We start from the raw sequence: 25,548 nt of genomic DNA, 5'->3' as shown, positions 1-25,548 counted from the left end.
TTCTGCATACTAGATATTCAAATTAGAAAATTTTGTGGTGCTACTGTGATTGATGCTGAAATCAATTTATAAATTAGTATTAGTAGTAGTAATAAAGTAACAATAATAATGAAAGTTTATGATGTTGATTTATGTTCAGTTTATGAGAAAAGTAAATTATTATGTTGGTTTGTTTATGAAATTGGTGGTGTAGTATGTTTGTTGCACTAGCAATGGATTTATGGCCCGTTTGTGTGATGGATAGCATTCAGGGTGGCCTACTTTATGGCTTTCTTGGACCCCCTTTCTTGGTGCTGGTAAAGTAAATAGACTTTGGCAACCGAAATCATGTGCAATCCAGTTCAAGATTTGTCTCAAGACAGGTTTCCCTTACCTTTGCATGCTTCAATTTTAAGACTCGCTAAATACATTAAGGCCCGGCTCAACGCGCCTGGTAAAAAGCTAGTTAACTCTAAATACCAACATCTATGTAATTACTACTACAAATATTCATTTTATTATTATTTCTATTATATTCACTTAGATTTAATATTTCCTGTGTTATAATACATATTTTTTTCTTTTTTTAAATTATAATTTGAGAGTTTGTCATTTCCACCAACATTTTTTTCTACATATATGCATATGAAACTAATAAATAAACAAAAAAAAAATTGATCAACTGGTTAGGTGTGTTCTTGATAAGGTTTTGTAAAGATGAGACTTGGGTTTGAATCCCCCTTATTTAAAAATTTCAGTTCACTAAATTTAACACTTTGGTTAAATCCCTCCTAAACTTGACATTAATACTTAATAAGTAATGTATTAAATCCGATTACAATCCTACACCAACTTTACAACCACACATTCAAGTTTAAAGTTTGACACTTGAATGAACCATCTTTAACTTAAACTAGGTTATTAACTTGTGTATTACACTGACGGAAATATAAAAATCGTCAGATAAACACACATGCCCCATTGAATTATATATATAGTTACCATGGAGTGTAATTTAAACATGGCAGTTGGATAAAAATCCAAGATTGATTCTCAACCATTCGATAAGCCTATAGTGAAATTTAAATATGACCATTCGATAAGAATCATCCGATAAGGTTAAAGCAGTTACTTCTTTTTACTCACGTGTTCTTCCTTCCCCTCAACTTTATTCTACAAAACCGTGCCTATTTCAAGTTGGGGGGTTACCTCTCCTCCCCTTCATGCGTTCGTTCACTTGCTCCTCCTGTTCACGGGCAGTTACCAGAGAGCAGTTACACACTATACTCTTATAATAGTCATTCCTAAACCGACGCATAATAGTTTCAGATTCTCGTCCGGCATGTTCTTCTTCAATTCCCATTCAATGCATAGCGCCTCCACACTTCATCTTCCTCCTCAATTCATAACTATTTCCTTCAATGCGACTATTAAATGATTATCCAATCAATTAATGTGATGGCGGGCTTGAAGAGGAAGCAATCATCTCGGAGACGCGTGTTTAAGCTCGCGGTGTTTCGGCCTAAGGTGGATGAGATCTCGCTTCTCACGGTTAAAAACAACCGGTAAGTTGTTGATTTGATTGGTTTATGTTTGAATTGCGTGATTGATTTGTGTGAATTTGGTTTGCATCTGTGTTGAGGAAATTAGGGCTAATTGGATATAAAACTTCAGCATCGATACCCTAGAGCTTCAGTTTCCTTGTAAGAGTTACGATAAAACCGTTGTCTGATTTCAGTATCATGTGTGAATTAGGTTTCAATTCATTAAACCTAATTAGTTGGTACTTGGTAGCCTATTATTTGTACAAGTTTGTTTTCATAACCATTGAGCTTTATGTGACCTTACTTTTTCTTCTGGTTCTGGATTTGATTATTTAATAATTGTTGTGGTCTTTGCTGATTATATTCGTAGATCCATAAGATGTTAACTGCTTAATGTTGAAATTTAGGATGAAAATAAAATGAATTATTGTGTCTTCTGCATTTTTGGTGACATAATATGGCTTTTTTATTCTTAGTTTTTGTGAAGATATCAAATTATTAATTATGTAGATACCTAATAGTCTTTGATGTTATTGACATGTAATTGTTGAAGATGGCGCATGGTATGTTGGTAATTTAAATCCGAGGGTTAATAAGGGGAAGCTAAAGTATTTTCCTTATATCCGTGTAGCTTTGCAAGACTGAATGCTCAATTTTTTTATTTTATTTTTTTTGGTATTTGATGCATATTTAGTTGTAATACCATTTGAACTTTGAAGACACATTTATGGAGGCCCTATAAAACATCAGCATCTTTTATACACTGCAAAGGCATATTTGAGCTTCTGTTTTGGGTTATTTCTAAATTCTCTTATCATTGTCTTTATTTCTTTTATGAAACATGAGTCTCATGTGTAGTTCAATATCAAAGCTTAGTTGTTTCTAAGCTGTTGATTTTTTTGAAGCTGTAGGTATTTGTAGGATTTTTATATTTATAATTTTATATAATTTAGTACTGAAATTGGATTTTCAATTGGGTGGAATGTTATAGATGATTTATAACGTATGCATATTAATTCTTCAAAAATGTTTGAAAATTTGATAGAAATCTTTAAAAAATATAATTTTTAAATCTATGATTTCTATGTATTGTTGAACCTACCAATTTTATTGAACTTTCGAAGCCCAAATGGTAGGATTATGTTTAAAGAAACACCGCCAAGTGGTCTTTATATCAAACCAACGTGTCAAATAAGCTTTTTTATCCCACAATTACATAATTTCCTTTTTATTTCATAATTAGTTGTGGTCCTCTACCATGTTCTTTTACAAATCAGGTTAATTGAAATGTTTTATTTAATATCTTAAAATGATTTTTTTATAAATAATACAATATATACATGGATTTTATAATTTTTCAGCAGTTACTTTTAACCGAACATGTCTATCTTGCAGTTCCTACAAGCTAGGGAAGTGGAGTTGCAGTTGCTATTGCAGTGGAGACTATAAATTGGATGTTTTATAAATGTAGTTCTTAGGTGCATTGTTTATTGTGTTGCTAATTGATTCGTGCCATGGATAAAGAGTATTATCATCACACCTCTCTCTATGACAAGGAGGTACATGCCTTTGAAGGTAAGCATGTTTAACTTATTTCAGTTTATATCGTTCTTTTGCCATTACGATAATATACAATTGTCACATATGAAGTTTGTTAACATGGCTGTGACATTTGAGCCAAAACAAGGTACACCTCAGTACATATTTACCGATTAAGCAAATAAACGCCTTTTGCGTAACAAACAAACGATTAACCGAACGGGTCGGGTTATGACCCAGATATCTCGGGGGGCCATCTATAAGTGATATACGATCTATACAAGCTAAAACATTAGAAATATGGCCTTAGTTTGATAGCAAACAAGTTAAACGAAAATATGCTCGTTTAACTACACGCTATAGATTTAAACGCGAAAGATAGTTACAAACCAAGCATTGTATCATCCGTTAAGCCGAAAAAGACTTACCAAACACTTATTTGAAATGTTTTAAGCGATCCGTGAAAATATTTTTGATTTTTACAAACATATAGTATGCTTTTATAATTTTACACAAAACTAGCCGAAAAACACTCGTTTTCGCGCTGTTTAACGCACCCGATAAGTTTTTCACGCCAAAAACCGAACCCGAACTAAATGTGGACCGGGCTTTTCGTATTTGGGCTTGAGAAATCAGAAACTTGGGCCAAAATGGGCCCATGGACTTCCGATCGGCCAGCAGCCACCCCCCCTTTTATTCTTTCACATTTAAACTAGATCCAAGATATTTTCAACATTATTTCTTGAACACTCTGGACATAAGCTCTGTTCCAGCCAGAAAACCTTCAAACCCTAAGGTAAGGGGCTTAAATAAGTAGCTTTTGTACTTATTTAAACTTGTTTAATACCATAAAAACATGTCTTGGTTACTAAAAATCATTCCTAACCGTGTAAAAATCCTAAAAATAGTCCATAAACATGTTTTGATCATAAACACGGTAAGGAACCTGTTTTGATAGTTTTTTTGGCCATAAACACGGATTAAAGAGTTGAAACGACGCTTTTACGGTTCAAAAGTTCGTTTTTGTGCACTAGCCGAAACCCTAAGTTAAGGGCTGTTATGTTGATGAAATATTGCTTGGTTTGTGATATAGGACTTGTACCTAGCTTTCTTAGAAGCACAAGAACCTGAAAACTTGATTAAAAGGTCGGAAACGAGCCAAACCCGCTAAGGTAATGCCGAAACACTCGCTTACGAGCTATTTAGGTTAAGGTTGTGATGTGCATATTGTTAGGACTTGAAATTTTGCAGTGACATCAGGGACCATGTCAATAAGTCCTTGTTCAAATTTGGTAATTTTTCAACCATCCGAGAATATTTTGGCGAATTTATTACCGAATTGGGACGTTTATTTGGGAAAAATAGCTAAAATACTTCAAAAATTATGAAATTTATCTGGGAACTCAGATGTGATGTATTTTGATCACATATGAATTTTGGGATCATTTGGTGAAGTTTAAAGGTGTTTTGTTTATTTGCGTTCGTGTGAATTTTTACAGCCGAATTTGGGCCGAAAAGAATATTGCACGAACTTTTTACATTTTGGAATTGATACATGTTGTTTTGGGACATGATTTGAGTATTCAGGAATTTTTGTGGAATTTTTGGAAATTGTTTGGGGTAAACGGACGATTTTCAGGCGAAATATAGCTGATAAAATGAATTTTTATAAATTAATAAATCAGTAAATAAATTCCAGAAATATTTTTATAAAAATCTACATATTTTAATTGATAAGTGGTTAAATTTTCATAATTTAATGATTAACGGTTAATTAATTATGCTAATCTGAATATTAAACAAATTCAGTTTTTATAACAACAGGCAAGTTCGCGACTAGTGAACCTGCGGGAAAATCAAAACATCAAGAGTGATCAAAAATCATATGTTTGGACTAATTAAGTGAAAATGAACTTTTCTATGAGAAACCTGGACAATCCGGGTGGATTGTGCGCGTTTCTTCTCAAATCAAACTGAATAAACGGAAACGGGCCCCGTGGCTAATCCGGGACCCCAGTATGTGATCTTTTTTTATAACTTAATCATGTTATTAACCAATACATTTACCCAAGCTTATTTTCCCATAACTGCTTTCTGAACGCGTAAACGAGCAACTTGGCCCAGCTGGGAAAACGGGAGTCTGAGCCAAGTTCGGTTTTAAGTATTAGACATTGAACAACATCACAACCTAAGCCTATTGCCACTTTCTGGGCATTCCAACTATGCCCAGATTAGTTATACAGCCCAGTTTAATATTGAGATTATAATAATATTAAAATATTAATATTATTATAATATTGATTATAGGGACTACTGATAGCAGACCGAACAAACCACGAGCTGATATAGTACTGAATATCTACTAAACCGTGAGTTTCATGACCCCACTTTTAAACTGTTTTACGAACTTTTGGGGTGAAAAGCATGTTTGATTACATATACATACCTGAAACATGTACTGATATGAATTATCTAAGTGCTAACACACGAAAGTCCCCACGATCACAGTGATTAACTTCGAGCCGGTGGCTTGTGAATAGCACTATTGGTTTGACAAACCCAAACGGAATCGGCCTGGTTGCCGTGTCACATAACGCCGTTTGCACATGACCATATTTATATAAACCGGCTATGTAGTGTTAGACATAGCTACCGGGGCATGTTGTGGGCGGAAAGGGGCCACAGTGGTTGATTGAGCGTGGGAAATGGATGCACGCAGCACATACAGTCAAGGCTTCACTGTAGCTTAGCATAATTACATCATTTACATACATACATACTTATTTCATGATTACAAGTGTTAACTTATGAATACTCATTACTGTTTTCTTGAAACTCGTGAAACTCACCAACTCTAGTAGTTGACCCGTTTTAAACTGCTTTTCAGGTCTACCTAAATCGGAGTAATTTGGTGATCTGTTACTTGCCTGAAGTGTGTGGTCGATGCTATGTGAATAGAAGCAAGAGTGTTAGTAGTAAGAACGTTTAGTTAACGAATTAGTTTTGTTTGTACCACCTAGACTGTAAAACAATGATAGAACAAAGAAATGTAATATATTGTAAATTAGTTTGTAATGTTTCTTTATAAACAATGTGTTGATACCAGAGGTGTCTGTTACATTCCCGTTTTACGCTTCCGCATTGTGCTAGTCGGGGTGTGACAATGGCTATTTGTTTGAATACAGGAAATTTTTGATGAACCTCACAAACAGTACCATAAGGTTGATGGTTTTTTTTAAATGTGATTTTGTTGCATATAGTTTATTTGATTGAGTTGTTATGGGTGTTTAGATTCTTTTGCCCCAATTGGATCTCAGGAGTTTGGATTTTAATTTTTGGTTTTGTTTTGAAGGATAATTGCAGAGGCTATAAGGAGAGATGATGTTAAAGCGAAAGTTTTGACCGGTAATAACTTGAATCCAGCTTTTACTTTTCATTGAATTCGAATGGTTTTTGATCTCTTTATCTGTTTAGTAAAGTCAATAATCTTTAAATTGAGTATTTGTTCTGTTTAGGATCTTTGGTGAAGCCTAACAAGGAAAGTGACTGATAACGTCTCTTGATTTTTGCATTTTAATTTCAATCAATTTTGTTTGTTGTAGAATGATACGATTAGGGTTTTAGGTTTTGATACAGTTGATACTGAGCTAGAAACCATTTTAAACCTTACTTTTAATAATAATGCTGCTTGATAAAACTGGTAATCTTATGAGTAATGGTAGCATGATTCAGTAATGCTTTGTAAGCTAAAAAAAATCCTAAATAAAAGTTTTATATTTTCAAGAAAGACATTATGATATTTGACTGTCTTTAGATTTTTTCCTGAATAGATGCAATTAAAAGTTTTGATTACAGGACTACAACTTGCGAACGGGGGAAGACGCATAGTGGTGGTAGTTGATAGTATCAAGTTTCTTTGACTCTCTGCTCACTTTACAAGTTTAGTCGGAGATCAACTTTCAATTTTGCTGATCATTCCAGTAAGACTTTCTTTTAAGTTGTAATCGCATCTCTTTGGTCACCTATCCAATTCATAGAGAAATTTATTATTGATTCTTAATTTCTTGATAAAAACCTTTGGTTAGTCAATTTATAAAAGTAGTTTGCATTTAAGTTATCTTACTATTATAATATTATTAGTCGAGTTAATTATAAAATTAGTTTTGGTTAATGCCAAAACAGGTTATCTGCAAAATGAGTTCGGGTCATTTAAAGAAGTATCAATTTTTGTTACGATTAAAACAGTTCAAAACAAAATGAGGGTCATTTAAAATTTTTAAAAAGTATCAATCTTGGCGGCGAGCCAATTGCATTTTGGTCAGTGTATTTGGTTTCGACTTTGTCCAACTTTTGTAACTGAGATTAAAAAATTGTTAGCTTTTTATCATAAAAAGGTATTTAAGGATTCTGTTCTCAATTTATATTAAAGTAATTTTTAAGGATTAGTATTAGAGGTTCTCAACAAATTACATTTTGACTCTCTGAAAGTCAAAATTGCATGATTTAGTTGGTTGGAAATCTGTAAAATTTTAAGATTTTGTTAACGGGTCAACTCAAAGGGCATTTTGGTAAAGTTCAGAATTCGGTTTACTGACAAATTGATTAGTGATAATTTATGATAGAAAGTGTCCATCTTACAAGTTATAAGCAAGTTTGACTTTTTGAAAGACGAAGTTACAATGATTTGGTCAAGGTGCATTTTGGACGATTCGATAATATTAAGTTTTAAACACAACAGGTAGCTAAATATATAACAGCAACAAATAGCTGCCGAGAAACAATCGGTTGCATTTTTGGTGCTTGAGCTACAAGATCAGGCCAACAAGTGTGTTACTTAGTTTTAGGATTTTATATATTTATTTGCAATATGTATACATCGGAAGAATGTAGACGTTTTCGTGTATCATGTGAAATTTCTTGAAGTATGCTATGATACATGTACTCTATCATGGGAATTTATGAAAATATGTTGTCAAGAACTAAGCTTGGGAATCTGGCGGGTCGGGTCGGGTCGGGACGGTTCAATCGGATAATTGGTTAAAACATGTCCCAGTTAGAAAGGTATGTAAGCAAAATAGGTTTGGGACATTTAAAAAAAGCATCAAATTTGTTTCGAGTTAAAACGTGCTATAAGCAAAAATGAGTGAGTAATTTAGAAAAGTATCAATTTTGGTTCCAGCCAAAATGAGTTATAAGCAAAATGAGTTTTGGTTATTTTTAAAAGGTACCAATAATTGGTCCGGGTTAGAGAATGAGGACTCTAACCGAGTAACCGGTCATTCTATTTTGAATGCGAGCAAGCAGATTGGGTTCGTGTCATCAAAAGAAGTATCATTTTTTGCTCAGGTTAAAACAACAAGTTATAAGTAAAATGATTTCTTCGTTTAAAAAAGAGTATTAATTTTGGTATGAGTTAACCCTGAAATCGTGAAAACTTTTGTGTAGATTTGCATGCAGAGTGCTTTTGACAAGTAACGAAACAACTTGTGTAAACTTTGGAATCAGATTGTAGCAATCAAAAAAGTAGGTGTCAAAATACCATCGCATACATCTTTTGATAATGTCATTGGGTAAGGCAAAACAACGGCGAAGAACGATAATTTTGTTTTCAGTAGGATCGGTGTTGCCATTCAAAAGAGGGTGGCGGTGCATATTGTTGTTCGCTTACCTACCTCTCTATTGTAATCGCATCCTTTTATTATAATATAAAATGACTTGAATTTCAAAATAAAAAAAAGAATACAAACCATTCCATTCGCATACCACCGACAACATAGTGAAATCAAGAAAAAACCCAAAATATACCGGTGAACATGTTAAAATGCAATCATGCATACACTTACTATTCCTCATAACCTTAGAATCTCATCCAGACATGTTTTATGCTCATTCATGTTATTGAATTAATGTGGTTATCATATTCCTGTATTACCGGACGGGAATGGTACTAGATTATAATATTACAACATCCTGAGAAGCTATCTTCGGAGGTTGTACCTTCTGCAGAAAAAATTGTATACCCCTAGACGTGTAATCGCCGGCATCTCCTTCCAATTGTTGTATGCCATGCCTAGAGATTCATTAATCGGTATCATCAATAACTTTTATCTCCTACCTAGGTATGGCAACCACCGTCTCTTCACTCTCTCTCTCTCTCTCCAATTGAGTTCTCTCATACGGTGCCATGGTGATTCTGTAGTTTGTTGCTCGCTCTCCGATTAATCGCCTCACTGTTGTCGAGTTCGATTTTCGAACCCTTGGTGGCAGTGGTGTGGTGTTTTCACCGTTTACTGTTGTCGGGCTCAATTTCGAAACCCTAGGTGATGGTGGCGGTATGTTGCTTTTTCCTACCATCCCGTTACGCTTGCAATTTCTAGGTTAGATTATACAGTGATAAATCACCAATTTATGTTAGAATGTTGATTTAAGCGTGTCTCAGTATTCCCAATTTCAAATTTTGGGTTTTACTTAGTTTGAATGTTATACAAATCTGCATTTTGGTCATTTGGTGTTGGTCCAAATCTCTTTTTTAGACACTTATATCAGATTTGAAAAGAAAAAAAAAACACGAATCGATCTTGGTATCCATCACATAGACAAATGTTTCAGTTTCTTACAGGCAATTTACTAGGCACCTGGTGGCAACTGGTGTTGTTTTATATTCAGATATTTTGGAATTTGATATAATAATAATGCATCGTTTCATGGTAATTATTCATCATTTTGTTGTATATGAATGGTGGTTAGCTTTGATGGTTAAGGTGGTTGAACTACTGTTGTCGGGTTCTTTTTGGAACCCTAGGCGGCGGTGTTAATGGCTGCTATAGTTTGTTGGTTGGTTGTTTTCTGGATGCCATTTTTGTCCGTCTATGGCAGCATTGGTGGCCGATGCTTTATGTTGTTCTTTGTTTGTCGCTCGAAACTACTGTCTAGATGGCTGCTATGGTTTGTTGTTCGTTGTTTTGTGGCTGCCATTTTTGTCCGTCTATGGCAGCGTTGGTGGCTGATGCTTTATGTTGTTCTTCGTTTGTCGCTCGAATCTACTGTCTTGGCTATCATGATACTCCATTATTTGGATGGCAACGTATGTTGCAACCATAATGGAGATCTGACCCCCAATTTGTTTAGGTTGCATTTCAAATTTTGGAAATTTTTTGTCCGCTTCATTTGTCATTTGAATGTTGCTTGATTGATTGGCAACCTGTTATTGTTTTTATCGTAATGAGCTTCGTCTTTGTTACTGTTCGGTGTCGTTATTATTGTGCTTCCCATTTGATTGGCAGCCTATTGTTTTGGCATTCGTTGTGGTCTGTCATGTGGTTAGTTATTCATAAAGTTTGAATATCGGTGGTTGTACTGTATAGTCACGTCGTTGTACAGCAGGTATTCTCTTACCACAACTCATTGCCTAAGTATCCAAATTTCTTACTCATATCCTTTTTCTAATAATTTTGTAGAATGAACCACTTTCAGTTTCTTCTTTGATTATTATATGAATTTGTGAATTGGTATAAACTGATATGGTTTGAAAATGGTTACAACAACTATGATCACTTTTATGAGCATTACATCATTAGTGAGCTATTAGATTTTGTGAGTGTTTGATGTGAGCAGCCAACAATTAAATCTATATTATCTTCTATAACTTTATTCTTTTTGGTATACTGTAATTTTGTTTATGCATCTTAGTAGACTTTACCAACAGGTGTTTTTTCCCTTTGCTTCTTTAATTAAATATCTACATGCTTTTGCTTTTGTTTGGAAATAACAACAGGTGTTTTTTTCTTCTAATTTTGTGTATTTCTATTTTGTAGGCTTCAAGAGTTGGATGCATTTGATCTTGGAAGTACAGCGTCACCATTGCAGATTAATTCTTTAGCAAGTTGAATGGATGGGCTGTTGGTGGTGAATAATAACAAGCAATGTTAACAAAAGTCGCGTGATAGGTAATTAGTGTATTTTGTGTAGGGAGAACCCATTTCCTAGATGTCGAATGCAAATGAACTGGTATTTTCTTAGTAAAGTTTTCTTTTTTAAAGGGGCAAATATCATAAAAAACCAACCTACTTTCTATATTTTCTCATAAGTGTCCCTGCACTTATTTTTGCATGTTAAAGTCCCTCGACTTGGTATTTTTAAACATAAATGTGGGGTCACCTGTAATATTTAATAAATAAATAAAATAAACATCATAACCAGCGTCACAATCACACCGCCGATCACCTACCTTACCGCTTCAAAAGATAAGGGATTGATATCGTCTCCGCCGCGCTGTGGTCGACTATAATTCCGATTATTGTACTTGTTTATATTTGGTTTTTTATATATGATGCACTGGACGTGTTGGACGACATGTTTGAAGGAGACGAGGGGATCGTTATGGGGAAACTGGCGATGACTGAAGAGACATTGGGTTGAGCGGAAACGACTTAGTATGGGGCCACACACATCCGGAAATATTGTTGTGTGAAATGTTCACATCACTTCTAAATTGGCTTCTTGAATGTGTTCAAACAAACCAAACCAAAATTGGAGGCAATGGAGGCTGTGAGTGCAGGATTAGAAGCAAAAGAAGATGGAAGGTTTTAGACTGATTGAGAGTTAGTTATGTGGGTTTTATAACCATATAAAATCAGACAAGGGTGAAAATATACTATAATGTTCAATGCCGGAAATGTGATGAAGTTGGGTCGCTGGTGAGGTGTGTGACAGACGGTGGACTGGTGGTGTAGGTGTTGGAGGTAGAAGATGATATAATTAAAAAAAATTGTCATTTATTTATTAAATAATTAATTAATAATTGCAGGTCATTTATAGGTAACCCCACGTTTATGTTCAAAAATACCAAGTTGAGGGACTTTAACATGCAAAAATAAGTATAGGGACTTTTCTTAAAAAAACATAGAAAGTATGTTGGTTTTTTATGATATTTGCCCTTTTTAAAGTAGTGAAAAAAGTTATCAGCATGCTTTAAAGTTTGGTTATTTATTTTTTGCGTTGCGTTTATGTTTTGAGCCGCATTAGCGGCTTTAGATGTTTACGGGTTCGTGTTGCATTGTCATAAACCCTAAACAACATTCAAATCAACCGCTTACGCCCCGCAACGCGGGGGTTCAATTGATTACAATTTTGTTTAATACCAAAGTGCAACTTATTTTCATAAAATGATAGTTTAATTGATTACAATATGATTAAAGTAATAATAGGTCCACAGTATCTATAATGGTAGTAATACTTTTTATATTTTTGTTTCATAAAAACTATTAACATTTCTGTATACTTAAGTAAAAGACAGAATTAAAGAAATTTTCCTTTATTTTTATACCCAATTTCATTAATTGTTGTTTATCTTGAAAATTGATGTATTTTATACTTTACGTTTACAAATCTAACAACGTCGGTCCTTATGCCCAAACCCAGTTAGTTTTTCTCACTAAGTTAAGTCATGCGCACGGCACATAAGGGCAAATTGGAATTTTTACCTATTTGTTTAAAAACATTTTAAGATTATATATAATATTAATAAAACTCTCTCTCTCTCTCTCTCTCTCCCTCCTAAGAGCATTCACATGCCCACTATATTCAGTGAGTGGTGTTTTTATAATATTGAGAGTAGTTTAGGGTGTTGTGAATAGAGAAAGAGAAATAAAGTGATTTTTTGTAAATTTGAAAAGTTACTGCTCACCTCCTATGATTTTTTTAATATTTGTTGAAAGTAGTTGTGAGCGAATTAGAGAGAAAAGGTGGTGTTAAAAGTATGAAAAAAATATTATTTAATTGAAAAGAAGAGAGAAAATGTAGTGTTTTTTAGTGTAATTTTGGATTTAAAGATTGGGGAAGGGATATGAACGCTCTAAGACACATGTTTCTGTGCCAACTCCACCTTCTCTAACCTCCCAAACAAACCCTACACTAGCGTCATCAACATTGCCGGTGATATAGCCGGCTTAGCCGTCGCCGACAAATGTCTGCATTCCGATAACAACCCTTCCTCCTTGTTGAAGCCTCTGACGCCCTGTCAGCGGCCGTGTACTCACCAACACCATGCTAGACACCCCCCCCCCCCCCCTCAAAACTAGCGAATAGCCTAATACATTAACCTCTCATTCGCTAGCATTCCCTAGCGAATGGGGAAACAAAATTGCGTTCATTCGCTATACAGTCCATAGCGAATTGTAAGGCCTCAGTTCCGACAGCCTTACATTAGGTGTTGGATTTACTCATAAACACAGTTCTAAATATTATAGCGAATTAAAACTTTTTACAGAATAATAAAAGTCAACCGTTTCTTACAAACCATACAATACTTGTATTAAAACATCATAAATTGTCTCAACATAAAACATAAAGATAAAACATCCGTCTTCCTTTTTAGATGTCAGCCGCTCAATCCATACCATGCGTCATCCTTATGCCAACTCCTTTAGCCTATTTACGCTGAGTGAGTTCTAGTTAATCGGGCAAAATACATTTCATTCATTACTTACAAATACGCATCTGAAGATACATATTACATATTTAACCTGTTCATCTTTCATTCATACATACTTACATATATTCATTCTTTCTTTCATATTTCATACTTTCTTTCTTTTTTCTTTTTTTTTACACTTTCATACTTACATAACTTTCATGCATTCATACTCAACTCATTTAGTTCATTCATACTCATACTGTCTCTATGTTTAAAGAGCATTTCGCCCTACATACCTCGGATATTATTAGGGTCCGGTGCCCTACATACCTCGGATATTATTAGCGCCCGGTGCCCTTCATACCTTGGATATTATTAAGGTCCGGTGCCCTTCAAATCTCGGATATTATTAGGGTCCGGTGCCTTTCTTCTCGTACCATACAACCATACAAATACATCGTCATACGTCCATACATTCTTTACATATCTTTTGTTATATATATATATATCTCCATGTATATACTCTTAACTCTTTCTATATCATTCAATGTACATTCACAAACATTCATATGGCATACACTTACCACTTAAGGTAAGTGTATTAACTAACACATAGGAGTAGGCACACAGCCCCAAAAAACACAACAGAGAAATGGGCTAGAAATTCATCTGAAGTCGGTTCCTCTTGGAGTTAGTAGTGATACCTTGCTTCAATTGGGAAAGGCTGACTGTTAAACAAGTTACATGCATTAATTATCTAGTTCTAATTATAACTCACTTCTAGGATATTGAAACCCACAACGAACGGGGTCCAGGGGCAGTTAATAAGTACTTAGTTACGCCCGACTCGACTCAACTCAATTCCAGTTGAGTTGAATGACTAGACTCAAATCAATTCCATTTGGGTTAAATGGCTCGACCCAACCCCTTTCCAGTCGAGTCGAATGACTCAACTTGAACCAATTCCAGTCGAGTCGAATGACTCAACTCGACCCCTTTTTTTATTTTCAAGCCCTTTTTCCATTTCGGCAACTTTCTCACATCCCGCTATGCCCGTTTTTTTTTTGTTCAAGTTCCGTGTTGTAACATTCCTATTTCCTTGCTTCATAAGACCCGATTTGCCTTAGTCATTGAATCTTACAATAAACCGACATCAAAACTTAATCATTAATCTAAAAACATACCTTTCTAGAACTTGGTTAGGTTTGGATCTTGGACCTCACATGAATCTAGACGGGTTTCTTTGTTGCTTGATGTTGCTTGAACAAATTCTTTTCATGAACCTTAAGTTGTCATGACACGTAGGCGATAACCTTACCTTGTTTCATGAGAACGCAACCGAGACCTTAATTTGAGGCATCACAATAGATAACAAAATCTTTGTTTCGCTCAGGGAGAGCTACGATAGGAACAGCGTAAAGCATACGCTTTTCTCTTGAATCTTGAATATTTATGGGAGGAAAAGAGTTTGTGTGTGTGTGTTCAGAGTGTGTGTATGGTGGCAGAGGATGAATATGAGGGATGCTAGGGTTTAAAGGAGGTTTAGGAGTTTAAATACTCCAAGCCCATGGACCTTAGGCCCGTAAGTATTCTCAAGTCCATACATAAATCCTAAGCCCACCATTCATTCCCTTTATTACTTAACAATAGTAAATAGTGACACACATTTAACCACAAAACTTCTCTTATTTATTATTTTTAAAATACGGATGTTACATGAACGAACCTTAACATCAATTGCTAACTAGTTCTTAGACTATTACATAATTACAAAACTGATAAACAAAGAGCGAGACGACTAAAGACGCATCAACATTGTTTTACAACCAAATCAACTTAAATTGCTTGACATCGTCGTCTGTCTGCCTTAATGTAAGTAATTAGTAAACAATGAACTTCCTATGGTTGTAAAACGATTTGACCCATTAATCACCCAACTGACCCACTCATATTGCCAAACTTAGTTTAAAATAATTCTTATCTCGAGAAGCCACAAAATAAGACTAGCTTCCATTCAACAATCTTATTTAGTCTAAGCAATAAAATTTCTAAGCTTAATTTAAGTTAATTACAAGTCTTCACCATATAATATAAAACCAAATATTCTTTTTAGTGAAGTTGTATTTCTTTCATCCCGATTCCTAATATGTAAGTTACAAAACAAACTAGTGTGCGTGGCTATGCTCATCCATCACGTGTTATACATCTACTTCTACTATTATAATAAAACAGGGTTTTCTGGACACCTGTCATTAGTCTTCCCTTCTATTTTCACTCTCCATAATTGAGACACCTGGCTTCACAGTATTGCAGATTGTTTATTTAGGAGAGTACAATTCAAAACTCAATTATTCTAGACGCTTCAACCTTTTCCCTCCAACTGAACAGTTAATTAATTGTCAGCTGTAATTGATCCTTAACCAAACCGCTCCTTCTTCTCCCCGTTGATTCTATTCTCTCTAATCTCATCATCTCATTATCACCATAAGTTTGATCTGTTGTAATACCAAATATCGATTAACTAAATAATTTTGATTGTCTGAATTTCCACAAACAATATAGATTAACTAAATAATTTTGGCATATGATTTTTTATTAAACTGACATGTCCCAAGTTCCCTTATGGAGACCAACTTAAACATACTAAACATATCTGACCGTTTTTTTCTTTTAATTTTTCCTTTGTTTAATAGTCAGTGCAAAAACAAATTGATCGGGCTAACAAGTCAAACCATTTTTTAAATTTACTGCTTTTGACTCGAACGATGCTAATTGCAAAGTCCCCGCGTTTCTTAAAGAGTCTGTATAGTACAAGCGGATCGGGTCAGGTTAGATTAGATTGACTCCTACGTTTTTACTTTTTTTTTCTTTTTATATTTCAGTTTTAAAATTTTGTACTTTATTGTTATATATTTAGAATTTTCTTCACATATTTTAGGGGGAGAGTTTACTGGTGAGTCACAGCGATGGTGTAGCTATGGGCTCAACTCAGGTTAAGTCTTGGTGTGTAGCGAAGGATGTGGATATGATAAGCTGCATTCGTGTTTGGATTATGCATGTTGCAAAGGACGCGTGGATTGTAGTACGGTTTTATAATTTTTTTGTGTTGGAGTTTATGTTTTGAACATACGAGTGAATGTTTTTCACATGAAAACTCTGTTTTGTGCCTTTTATTGTATGGATATTTATTTGGATTGTTATTTACACTTGTAAAAGATGTTAATTATTAGTCATCTTAATAGATGCAACAAGTATGATATGTGGATAATTTAAAAACTTTGAATTTGTCTGTAAATTTTAAATCGTGGTGTTCGGTTAATCTAAATTCAAAATGGACCCAAGAGAGTAGTAGTGGTGATTATAGATGCATTTGGGTTAGAAATAGCGTGTGATGAACTGGACCAAGTTATTGTTTTTGTTCGTGTTAAAAAACGGTTTTTGTTTATATATCCTAACTTTTAATTACGTATTATAAAATCATATTGTTAGATGATGTGCTTTTGTCAATGCATGTTAAACATAATTATTAATGTTAAGTTGGATTTTTTGTACCCATCCTCGTGTAATACACGTGTTTATAATCTAGTATTATATATAACGAGGATGGTTGTTTATTGATGCTTTAAATCAAGTAGAAAATAATAGAAATTTGGGCTGGTTTACATTTACTGTGAGTTGACGGTTGGATATTGAATAGTAGAGATAACGCGTGATCTGGTTTGTGATTCAACTTTCAAGGTCCTGTCCACACTTTGAAAACAAAGTTTTATGTTTTTCTAGGAATATGCAATTTGAAGAGGAATATGCAATTACCGCCACCCACCACCACCACTCCTTAACCCTTTCCTTCTTCTCCGGCTTCACATCCACCCACCACCACCACTCCTCTCCGGCTTCACCGCCACCCACCTCCACCACTCCTCTGACAACATCTCCATCCCTCAAACTCACCTACAACACCTTTGCCACAGTACCGTTAACCCTCCCTACCCCTACCAACCCCGTGTACACCACCAACCATCAGTTCCACGACTTTCTTGTTTCCGGCCACCATCTGTTAATACCGATCTGCTGGCTTCTTCTTCTTGTGTTCACCCTGTTGTTCCTTTCCAAAGACTTTAAAAACAGGAGAGGCCACAAATGATTACTTGTACAAAATTCCCAAATATTTAAACATGTAGATGTTGTATTATGCTATTTGAGCAGATCTAATTTCCACGAATCAGATCTGTTCTTTAATTATGTGACTCTTTGGGTTTTCTACCTTACTTTGGTTCATTGACTTCCTTGGTCATAGAACCGAAGTTGGTTTTTTGAGTTTCGTTGACCTTCTTGGTCATCCAATCGTGGTTTGATTTTTGGGTTTTTGAGGCTCGATTGCGGTTAGTGGCTTTTGGGGTGTTTTCTTGGGAGGTGGTGGTATGACAGGGGCTCGTGATGATGGTGTTTGGCCGTGTCCATTTAGAGGTTTCCACTGTTGCCTGGATGGATCACCGGGTTCCAAGGGGGTTGGATTGGTCGCGCATATTAAGCGGCTCTATTTGTCATCGGATGACAAAAAAGTGACCTTGCGGGAGGCGATCTACACAGATTTGGGTTTGTTTGTTTCGATTGATGAGGCTTTAAAAGTCTCTCGCCAATGGGTGTGTGGGGTGTGCATGGAGTTACATGCTCTTCGTCGAGGGTGCCATCATGATAGTGGGACAGTCTGGTTCAAGTGGGTTGCGGGAGATGTGGAGGAGTTTATAGTGGGTATTGCTAAGCCGCATGTCAGGAGGGAAGCTGTTGCGGTGGGAAGGGTGGGGGTGGATGTTGCCCTCCTTGACCGTGTATTTGCTCTTCCCATCACGACTGTTAAAAGCATTCCTCATAGCTGTCGTATGGCTTTTTCCCAGGCCTTAGGGGCTGCGCTGGGCAAGGTGGCGACTATGCCAGAGTCTGTTGAGGCGTGGGTGAAACTTTTGTTGTTACCACGTTGCACATTACGAGTTATCAGACCTTCTAGCCGTCAGGAACACAGGTCTGGCAATAGGAAGTCTCTGCAATGCCGTAGTATTCAGCGAGCATTGGCAGCCTGGGGTGACAATGACGGTTTCATTGACCTTATTTTATCGCTTTTTGACCAACCCGCAGGAGTTGCATCTAGGGGTGATACGTTTGTCCCCGAGTTTGGGAACTCCGGGGTGGGTGACAATGTGAAACAATGTTTACGGAAAGTGGCGGACGGGCATTTCACTGCTGCTGTTAAAGTTTTATGCTTTTCAGGGATTGCACCTTTCGGTAAGAATACTTTGGATGCGTTGGTGTCTAAGCATCCCATCCTACCCCCTCCGAGTATGCCTGTTTCCTTACTTTTTGAGCCTCCACTTGTTGTGGATGTTGAAAGCGTGCTTGGTTGCATTAAATCTTTCCCTAAAGGGACTTCATGTGGGCGGGACGGATTGAGAGCCCAACACATTTTAGATGCGTTGTGTGGAGAGGGGTCTCCGATTGTAGATAGTTTGCTCAAGGCCATTTCTGTGGTTGTTAATTTATTTTTGGGGGGAAGGTGCCCTAGTGTGTTGGCAGAGTTTGTTGTGTCTGCCCCACTTACGCCATTGCTTAAACCGGACAATGGGATTAGACCTATTGCCGTAGGGGCCATTTGGAGGTGATTGGTCTCTAAGGTGGCTATGAGGGGTATTGGGAAGGAGATTGCTAAATACCTCTGTGACTTTCAGTTTGGGGTGGGAGTCCCTAGTGGGGCAGAGGCCGTGCTTCATAGCGCGAACATGTTTTTAAATCAGTTTCACTCGGATGGGTCAATGGCTATGCTTACTGTTGATTTCTCTAATGCTTTCAACTTGGTCGATAGGACGACCCTTCTACATGAGGGGGGCCCTCTTGGGCCTCTTCTTTTTGCCTTAGTTTTTCATCCACTTGCTCACCGAATCAAAGATTGCTTCTTTTCCATGCTTGGTACTTGGATGATGGTACGATTATCGGGGACACTAAAGAAGTGGCTAAAGCATTAGACATTATCAGGGCCGAGGGCCCTCGTTTGGGTCTTGAATTAAACATTAAGAAAACAGAATTATTTTGGCCTACGTGTAATGGGGAGAAGGTGCAGGATGGGTTGTTCCCTTGTGGGATTGGAAGGCCTGTGCTCGGTGTGAAACTCCTTGGTGGTATTGTAAGTCGAGATGCGGGGTTTATCAGCAGCTTGGCTATGAAAAGGGCATCTAATGCTATAGAATTGATGAGTTGTCTTCCAAGGCTTCGGGACCCTCAATGCGAGCTTCTTTTGCTTCGCTCATGTATGGGGGTCGCAAAGCTATTGTTCAGCCTAAGAACGTGCCAACCTATGTATGTGGGGGAAGCTGTTTCTATTTTTTATAATGGCCTTCGAGGGGCAATTGAGGACATCGTGGTTTGTGGGGGTCCGTTCTTCGGGGATCTTCAATGGAGGTTGGCATCACTTCCGACCCGTTTAAGGGGGTTGGGTTTGTGCTCGGCCGAGGATGTATCTTCTACATATGCTTTTGTGGCTTCGAGAGCATAATCATGGAGTTTGCAGGACCATATTCTTCGGGGGTGTGGTATTGATGGGTTGGACTCTGATTATGGTTGTGCGATGGATCGTTTACGCGCTTTGCTTCCCGAATTTGATCTTGGCGGGTTCTCTAATAAGGACACCATCCCCCCCCCAAAAAAACCCAACATGCTTTGGCGAGTGCCTTATTTAGTGGAATTGTCTAGAGTTTAGAAGCGAAGTTTGATCTATCCCTCGACAAAAAGCGGTGTTTGAATGCCTTCGGGCTCCTCGGCTCAAGATTTTCTATCGGCCATCCCCATTGAAGGATTGGGCCAACACATGTCAGGGGTGGAGTACCGGGCTATCCTTAAGTACCGGCTAGATCCCTATGTTTCCGACTGATGAGCCTTGCTCAGTTTGCCGCAAGGTCTGTTTGGATTCCTTTGGAGACCATGCGGTGCATTTCAAAGAATTACCTGGTTTTAAATACAGATATGATTTGGTTAGGGATGTTTTGTGCGATGTTTTTAAACGGGCAGGGATTTCTGCTAAAAAGGAGGCCCCTGTTAACTTTCTTATAGATCCGCTTGAAGGGAGGTCCACGTTAAGGCCAGCTGACATTTTTGTGTTCGGGTGGGCATGGGGGAAACACGCTTGTGTGGACCTTACAGGAGTGTCTCCTCTTGTCAGGCTCAGGGACCGTGGGTTTGCTGTGGGTCAGGTTGCGTTGAAGGCAAAATCGGGCAAAGTTGTCAAACACAAAAAAGCCTGTTTAGAAAATCAACATGTGTTTCTCCCTTTTGCTTTTGATACATTTGAGTTTCTGGCCCCAGAGGCTGTGAATTTTCTGAGCAGGGTTAAACGTGTCATACATGGTACTTTTTCGGCTCCTACGTCTCAAAGCTTCGTTTTAGCAGGATTGGCTTTGCTATTCAAAAGGGGGTTGCGGCGCAGCTTGTTGCCCGCTTGCCTGCCATTTTATTGTAATCGTTTTTGAGTTTAATGAAATATAGATATGATTGACTAAAAAAAACATAAATTGGAAAAGAATGCCAAAAAACAACAAAATAACGCTAGAGTTTTAATGCAAGTTAAGCTGTAGTTTCAGAATACTGCAAACAGTTTTGAGTAACATTGCTTTGCTATAATCATGTATTTTTAATTAACTAATAATGTTAGTAACACACATACGTACGGATTTTAAAATTTATATGATTAGTAAAGCGTCAAATTAATTAGGGAAAATCCCTAAAATAGCCCATCTACAAAATGAGATTCCAACTTTGTCCCCTAAACTTAATATTTTCAAAAATGGCCATCTCTAACTCATCTTTGACAATGTATTAAAAAATCTAACGCGTCTTTGACGACATGTTAGCATAACACGTCGTCAAAGACGCGTTGGATTTCCTTACACATGGTTAAAGACGCTAACACGTCATCAAAGGCACGTTAGATTTCCTAACACATTGTTAAAGATGAGTTAGGCCTTCAAACACGTAGTCAAATATATGTTAGCATCACACGCGTAGTCGAAGATATGTTAACTCTTTTGTTTGTTTGTTTTTAATATTATATTTTTATAACTAGTTTAACTTATATTTGTTTTTCTTTTATAACTTTTAATATAAAAAAGTTTTATATTATTTCGAATATACCGACGAGACATGCTTACTTTTACCTACTGACCGACATAAACTAACTCAAACTCGAGCCGTGCCAAATCAATATCGAAATATTCAATAAAATTTGACCCCGTTCGGTTTTAAATAAAATTTATGTCAGTCCGTAGATAAAAGTAAACATTTCTCGTCGGTATATTTGAAATAATATGAAATTTTATACATTAAAAGTTACAAAAGAAAAAAAAAAGTAAAACTAGTTATAAAAATATAATATTAAAAAAACAAACAAGAAAGCTAACATATCTTCGACTACGCGTTTGATGCTAACATATCTTTGACTACGTGTTTGGAGGCCAAATTCATCTTTAACCATGTGTAAGGAAATCTAGCGCGTCTTTGACGACGTGTTAGCGTCTTTAACCATGTGTAAGGAAATCTAGCGCGTCTTTGACGACGTGTTAGCGTCTTTAACCATGTGTTAGGAAATCCAACGCGTCTTTGACGACGTGTTATGCTAACATGTCGTCAAAGACGCGTTAGATTTGCTAATACATGGTCAAAGATGAGTTAGAGAGGGTTATTTTTAGAAATATTAAGTTTAGGGGACAAAGTTGGAATCTCATTTTGTAGATGAGCTATTTTGAGGATTTTCCCTATTAATTATCCATGGGCCATCCTGTCTTACTTTTGTGTATAAAGTGTGGACTGCGGACTTATGGCAACTGGCAAAAGATATAAAGATATTTAGCATTGACTATACTCACAAGTTGCGGTATTGAACTTTGTCTGTTGGACTTATGCAACATATAATTCAATTATTTTAATTTTCGAAAGTAAAATAAAAAGAGCGGGACACATCATAACCCATCTATAAATGAACTTGTTTGTTTATCTTATGAACTCATCAAAAGAATCCATCTTTATACTTCACATTTTACACGAATTTAAACTGAGTTGTGCGGTTGAATAATGGGAAATCAGTGGGGTTTGGGGATTTATTTGATATTTGTTGTAACTACTTTTTTGGTTGCAACCACAAATACGTGTTCGGATGCTCGAAATATCACTGTGGCTTGCCTCGATCATGAGCGACTAGCTCTTCTTAAGTTCAAACGTAGTGTCAAAGATGTGTATGGTATGTTATCATCATGGGTTGGCAAAGATTGTTGCAGATGGGAAAGAGTCTCGTGCGACAGTGTCACTGGAAATGTTGAAAGTCTTCGTCTCAAAGGTGCTCTTGGTATTCCAATATTTCCTTATCATTTCAAACGTCGTCTTTCTTATTCTCAAGACTTATTAGTTAGTAATGAGTTGAGCACTTCTTTAAGAGAGTTGAGGCATCTAAAATACTTGGGATTTGAGTGAGAATGATTTTCAAGGCAGCGGGATACCTAAGTTTATTGGATCACTGAAACAATTGACTTTTCTCAGTCTCTCATTGGCATCTTTAGCTGGTATGATTCCTTGTCGCATTGGAAATCTTTCTTATTTACAGAACCTTGATCTATCCGGTAATAGGTTAACGGGCTCCGTTCCAGACTCTCTGGGAAGATTAAGAGCATTAGTAGTATTAGATCTATCTCATAACGAGTTAACGGGCCCAATTCCAACATTCTCTAGGACGCTTACTAAACTTGACCTTTCTTTTAATTACTTGAACAGTTCAATTCCAGAATCTCTCAGAAAATTAACAACATTAGAAGTACTAGATCTATCTAGTAATGAGTTAACGGGTTCCATTCCGACATTCCCTGACAAACTTACCAAACTTTACCTTTCTAATAATTACTTGAATGGCTCAATTCCCGAATCCACCGGAAGGTTAGCTGCTTTAGCGGATTTAGTTCTAGGCAACAATAATTTATGTGGTACTATCCCGGTTACAATTGGACATATCTCTAGACTTCTTTCTCTTGATATCTCTGGTAATTATTTGGAAGGAGTAGTTTCTGAAGTTCACTTTGCTAACCTCTCAATGCTGAAGTACTTGTTAGCAAATTCTAACAGTAATTTGACATTTGATTTTTCACCTGAGTGGCAGCCTCCATTCCAAGCCATAAGGATTGATCTAAGTTCTTGTAAGATTCCGAGCGGATTTCCACAGTGGCTTTGAAATCAGAAGAAACTTATTAGCTTGGTGTTGTCCAACACTACTATTTCCGGGTCTCTGCCAACATGGTTGCGAAACATGCCCATCATTCCTTCCTTAGATCTCTCTCACAACTACCTTAGCGGACCTTTAACCAACCTTCCTAGTGGGAGAACTTATCTTGATAATAAATACTTGATATTGTTTATACGAGATAACCTTTTCAATGAGTCAATTCCAAGGTCATTGTACAAGAGTTCAGATTTGTATTATCTAGATCTTTCTAGAAATAGTTTAACGGGGAAACTTCCCAACTGTTTCAAGAATCTGCAAAAGTTAAGCGTCTTGAGTTTAAGCTCAAATGGGCTGAATGGTGCTATTCCAAGTTTTATAGGACACCTTTCGTCATTGGAATTGTTAAAACTGAATGACAATAAATTTAGTGGTGAGCTTCCTCAAGAATTTTGGAACTTAAGTAGTTTAATTATCTTAGATCTGGGTGATAATGCAATCTGTGGAAAATTACCTGAATGGATCAGAGAAAAAATTAAATCATTGAGGATTTTTAGGTTACACAAAAAGAACTTCACAGGAGGAATACCTCGATCTCTATGCTCAAATGTAGATCATCGAATTTTGGATGTTGCACGCAACAATTTAACAGGAACAATCCCTCATTGTCTAGGAGAATTGCAAGGCATGGTTAAAAATCATACATATATATCATTTGGCGATGATAGTGAGGGGGTGTTTCAGGTAATGAAAGGAATAGCTATGGAATATACAAAAACACTGCAATTTGTTTTTAACATAGACCTTTCAAGCAATAAACTTGTTGGAGACATACCCGTAGAGATAACTGCGCTTTATGCATTGGTTGGTCTTAACTTGTCCAATAATCATCTTAGTGAAGGGATTCCAACCAATATTGGAAACATGAAGGCGTTAAATTCTCTTGATCTCTCGGGAAACAAGTTGAGTGGGCTGATCCCTCCTAGCATTGCAGCTTTGAATTTTTTGAGCCATTTGAATTTGTCAAACAACTTGTCGGGACGAATTCCAACAGGATATCAATTGCAAACCCTATAGATCCATCAATATATGCCGGGAACAAAGATCTTTGCGGAGGTCTATTGCCAAAAAGTTGCTCCAATCATGAAGATCCAACCGTAACTCCTAATAACAAAACTGAAACATGCAATGAGCCTAAGGTGTGGTTTTATGCGGATATAACATGTGGTTTTGCAACGGGGTTCTGGGGTGTTATTGTGGTTTTGGTGTTGAAGAAGGAGTGGAGACATAAACTTTTCATGTTTGCGGAAAAGACTATGGGCAAGATACACATTGCAATCATGGTAAGAGTTAACAAGATGACGAGAGTAATAGAAGCCTAGCCATATAGATCCATTCAGATGCAAGTAACTCCAATAAATATTATTTTGCTTGTTTTTCTCTTTAATGTTGTGATTAGGATTTTATATTAATCAGGCATTTGTTAGACCCTTAAGTACTTTCATGTTTTATTCATGATATGGTAGGAATAATAGAAAGCAATTCATCTTCTTGATTGCATCATGATTTTTCAACTAACCATTAAGACTTGTGATATTAAGTCTCAAAACTGTATCACTTGCCTAATTCTGATTACTAGTATTTCAGGCTAAGAGTGATGTATTCTTATCAGCATTTCAGTTGTAGTTATGGTATTTTAGGAACTGAGGATAGTTGGCCCAAAACTCCTTTGGAGGTAATTCTCGGTTCGTGATAGTAAATTATTGTTTCAACTTCTTATTCGCGTATTTGATCATGCTGGACTCATGGCTAGATTACAAATTTACCCTATG

General features: G+C 36.5%; 1 pseudogene; it reads left to right on the top strand.

Moving 5' to 3' along the window:
* Window positions 1–22,584: 22,584 nt before the first annotated feature.
* Window positions 22,585–25,257, top strand: LOC143556486 (uncharacterized; annotated as a pseudogene).
* The last annotated feature ends 291 nt before the right edge of the window (window positions 25,258–25,548 follow it).

This window comes from Bidens hawaiensis, unplaced genomic scaffold, assembly GCF_021521415.1.
Source record: "Bidens hawaiensis isolate Kalapana, Puna unplaced genomic scaffold, B.hawaiensis_p1.1 tig00018577_1, whole genome shotgun sequence".
In the NCBI taxonomy this organism is placed as follows: domain Eukaryota; kingdom Viridiplantae; phylum Streptophyta; class Magnoliopsida; order Asterales; family Asteraceae; genus Bidens; species Bidens hawaiensis.
Note: the sequence above shows the minus strand (reverse complement) of the source record. Positions and strands in the feature narration are given on the sequence as shown.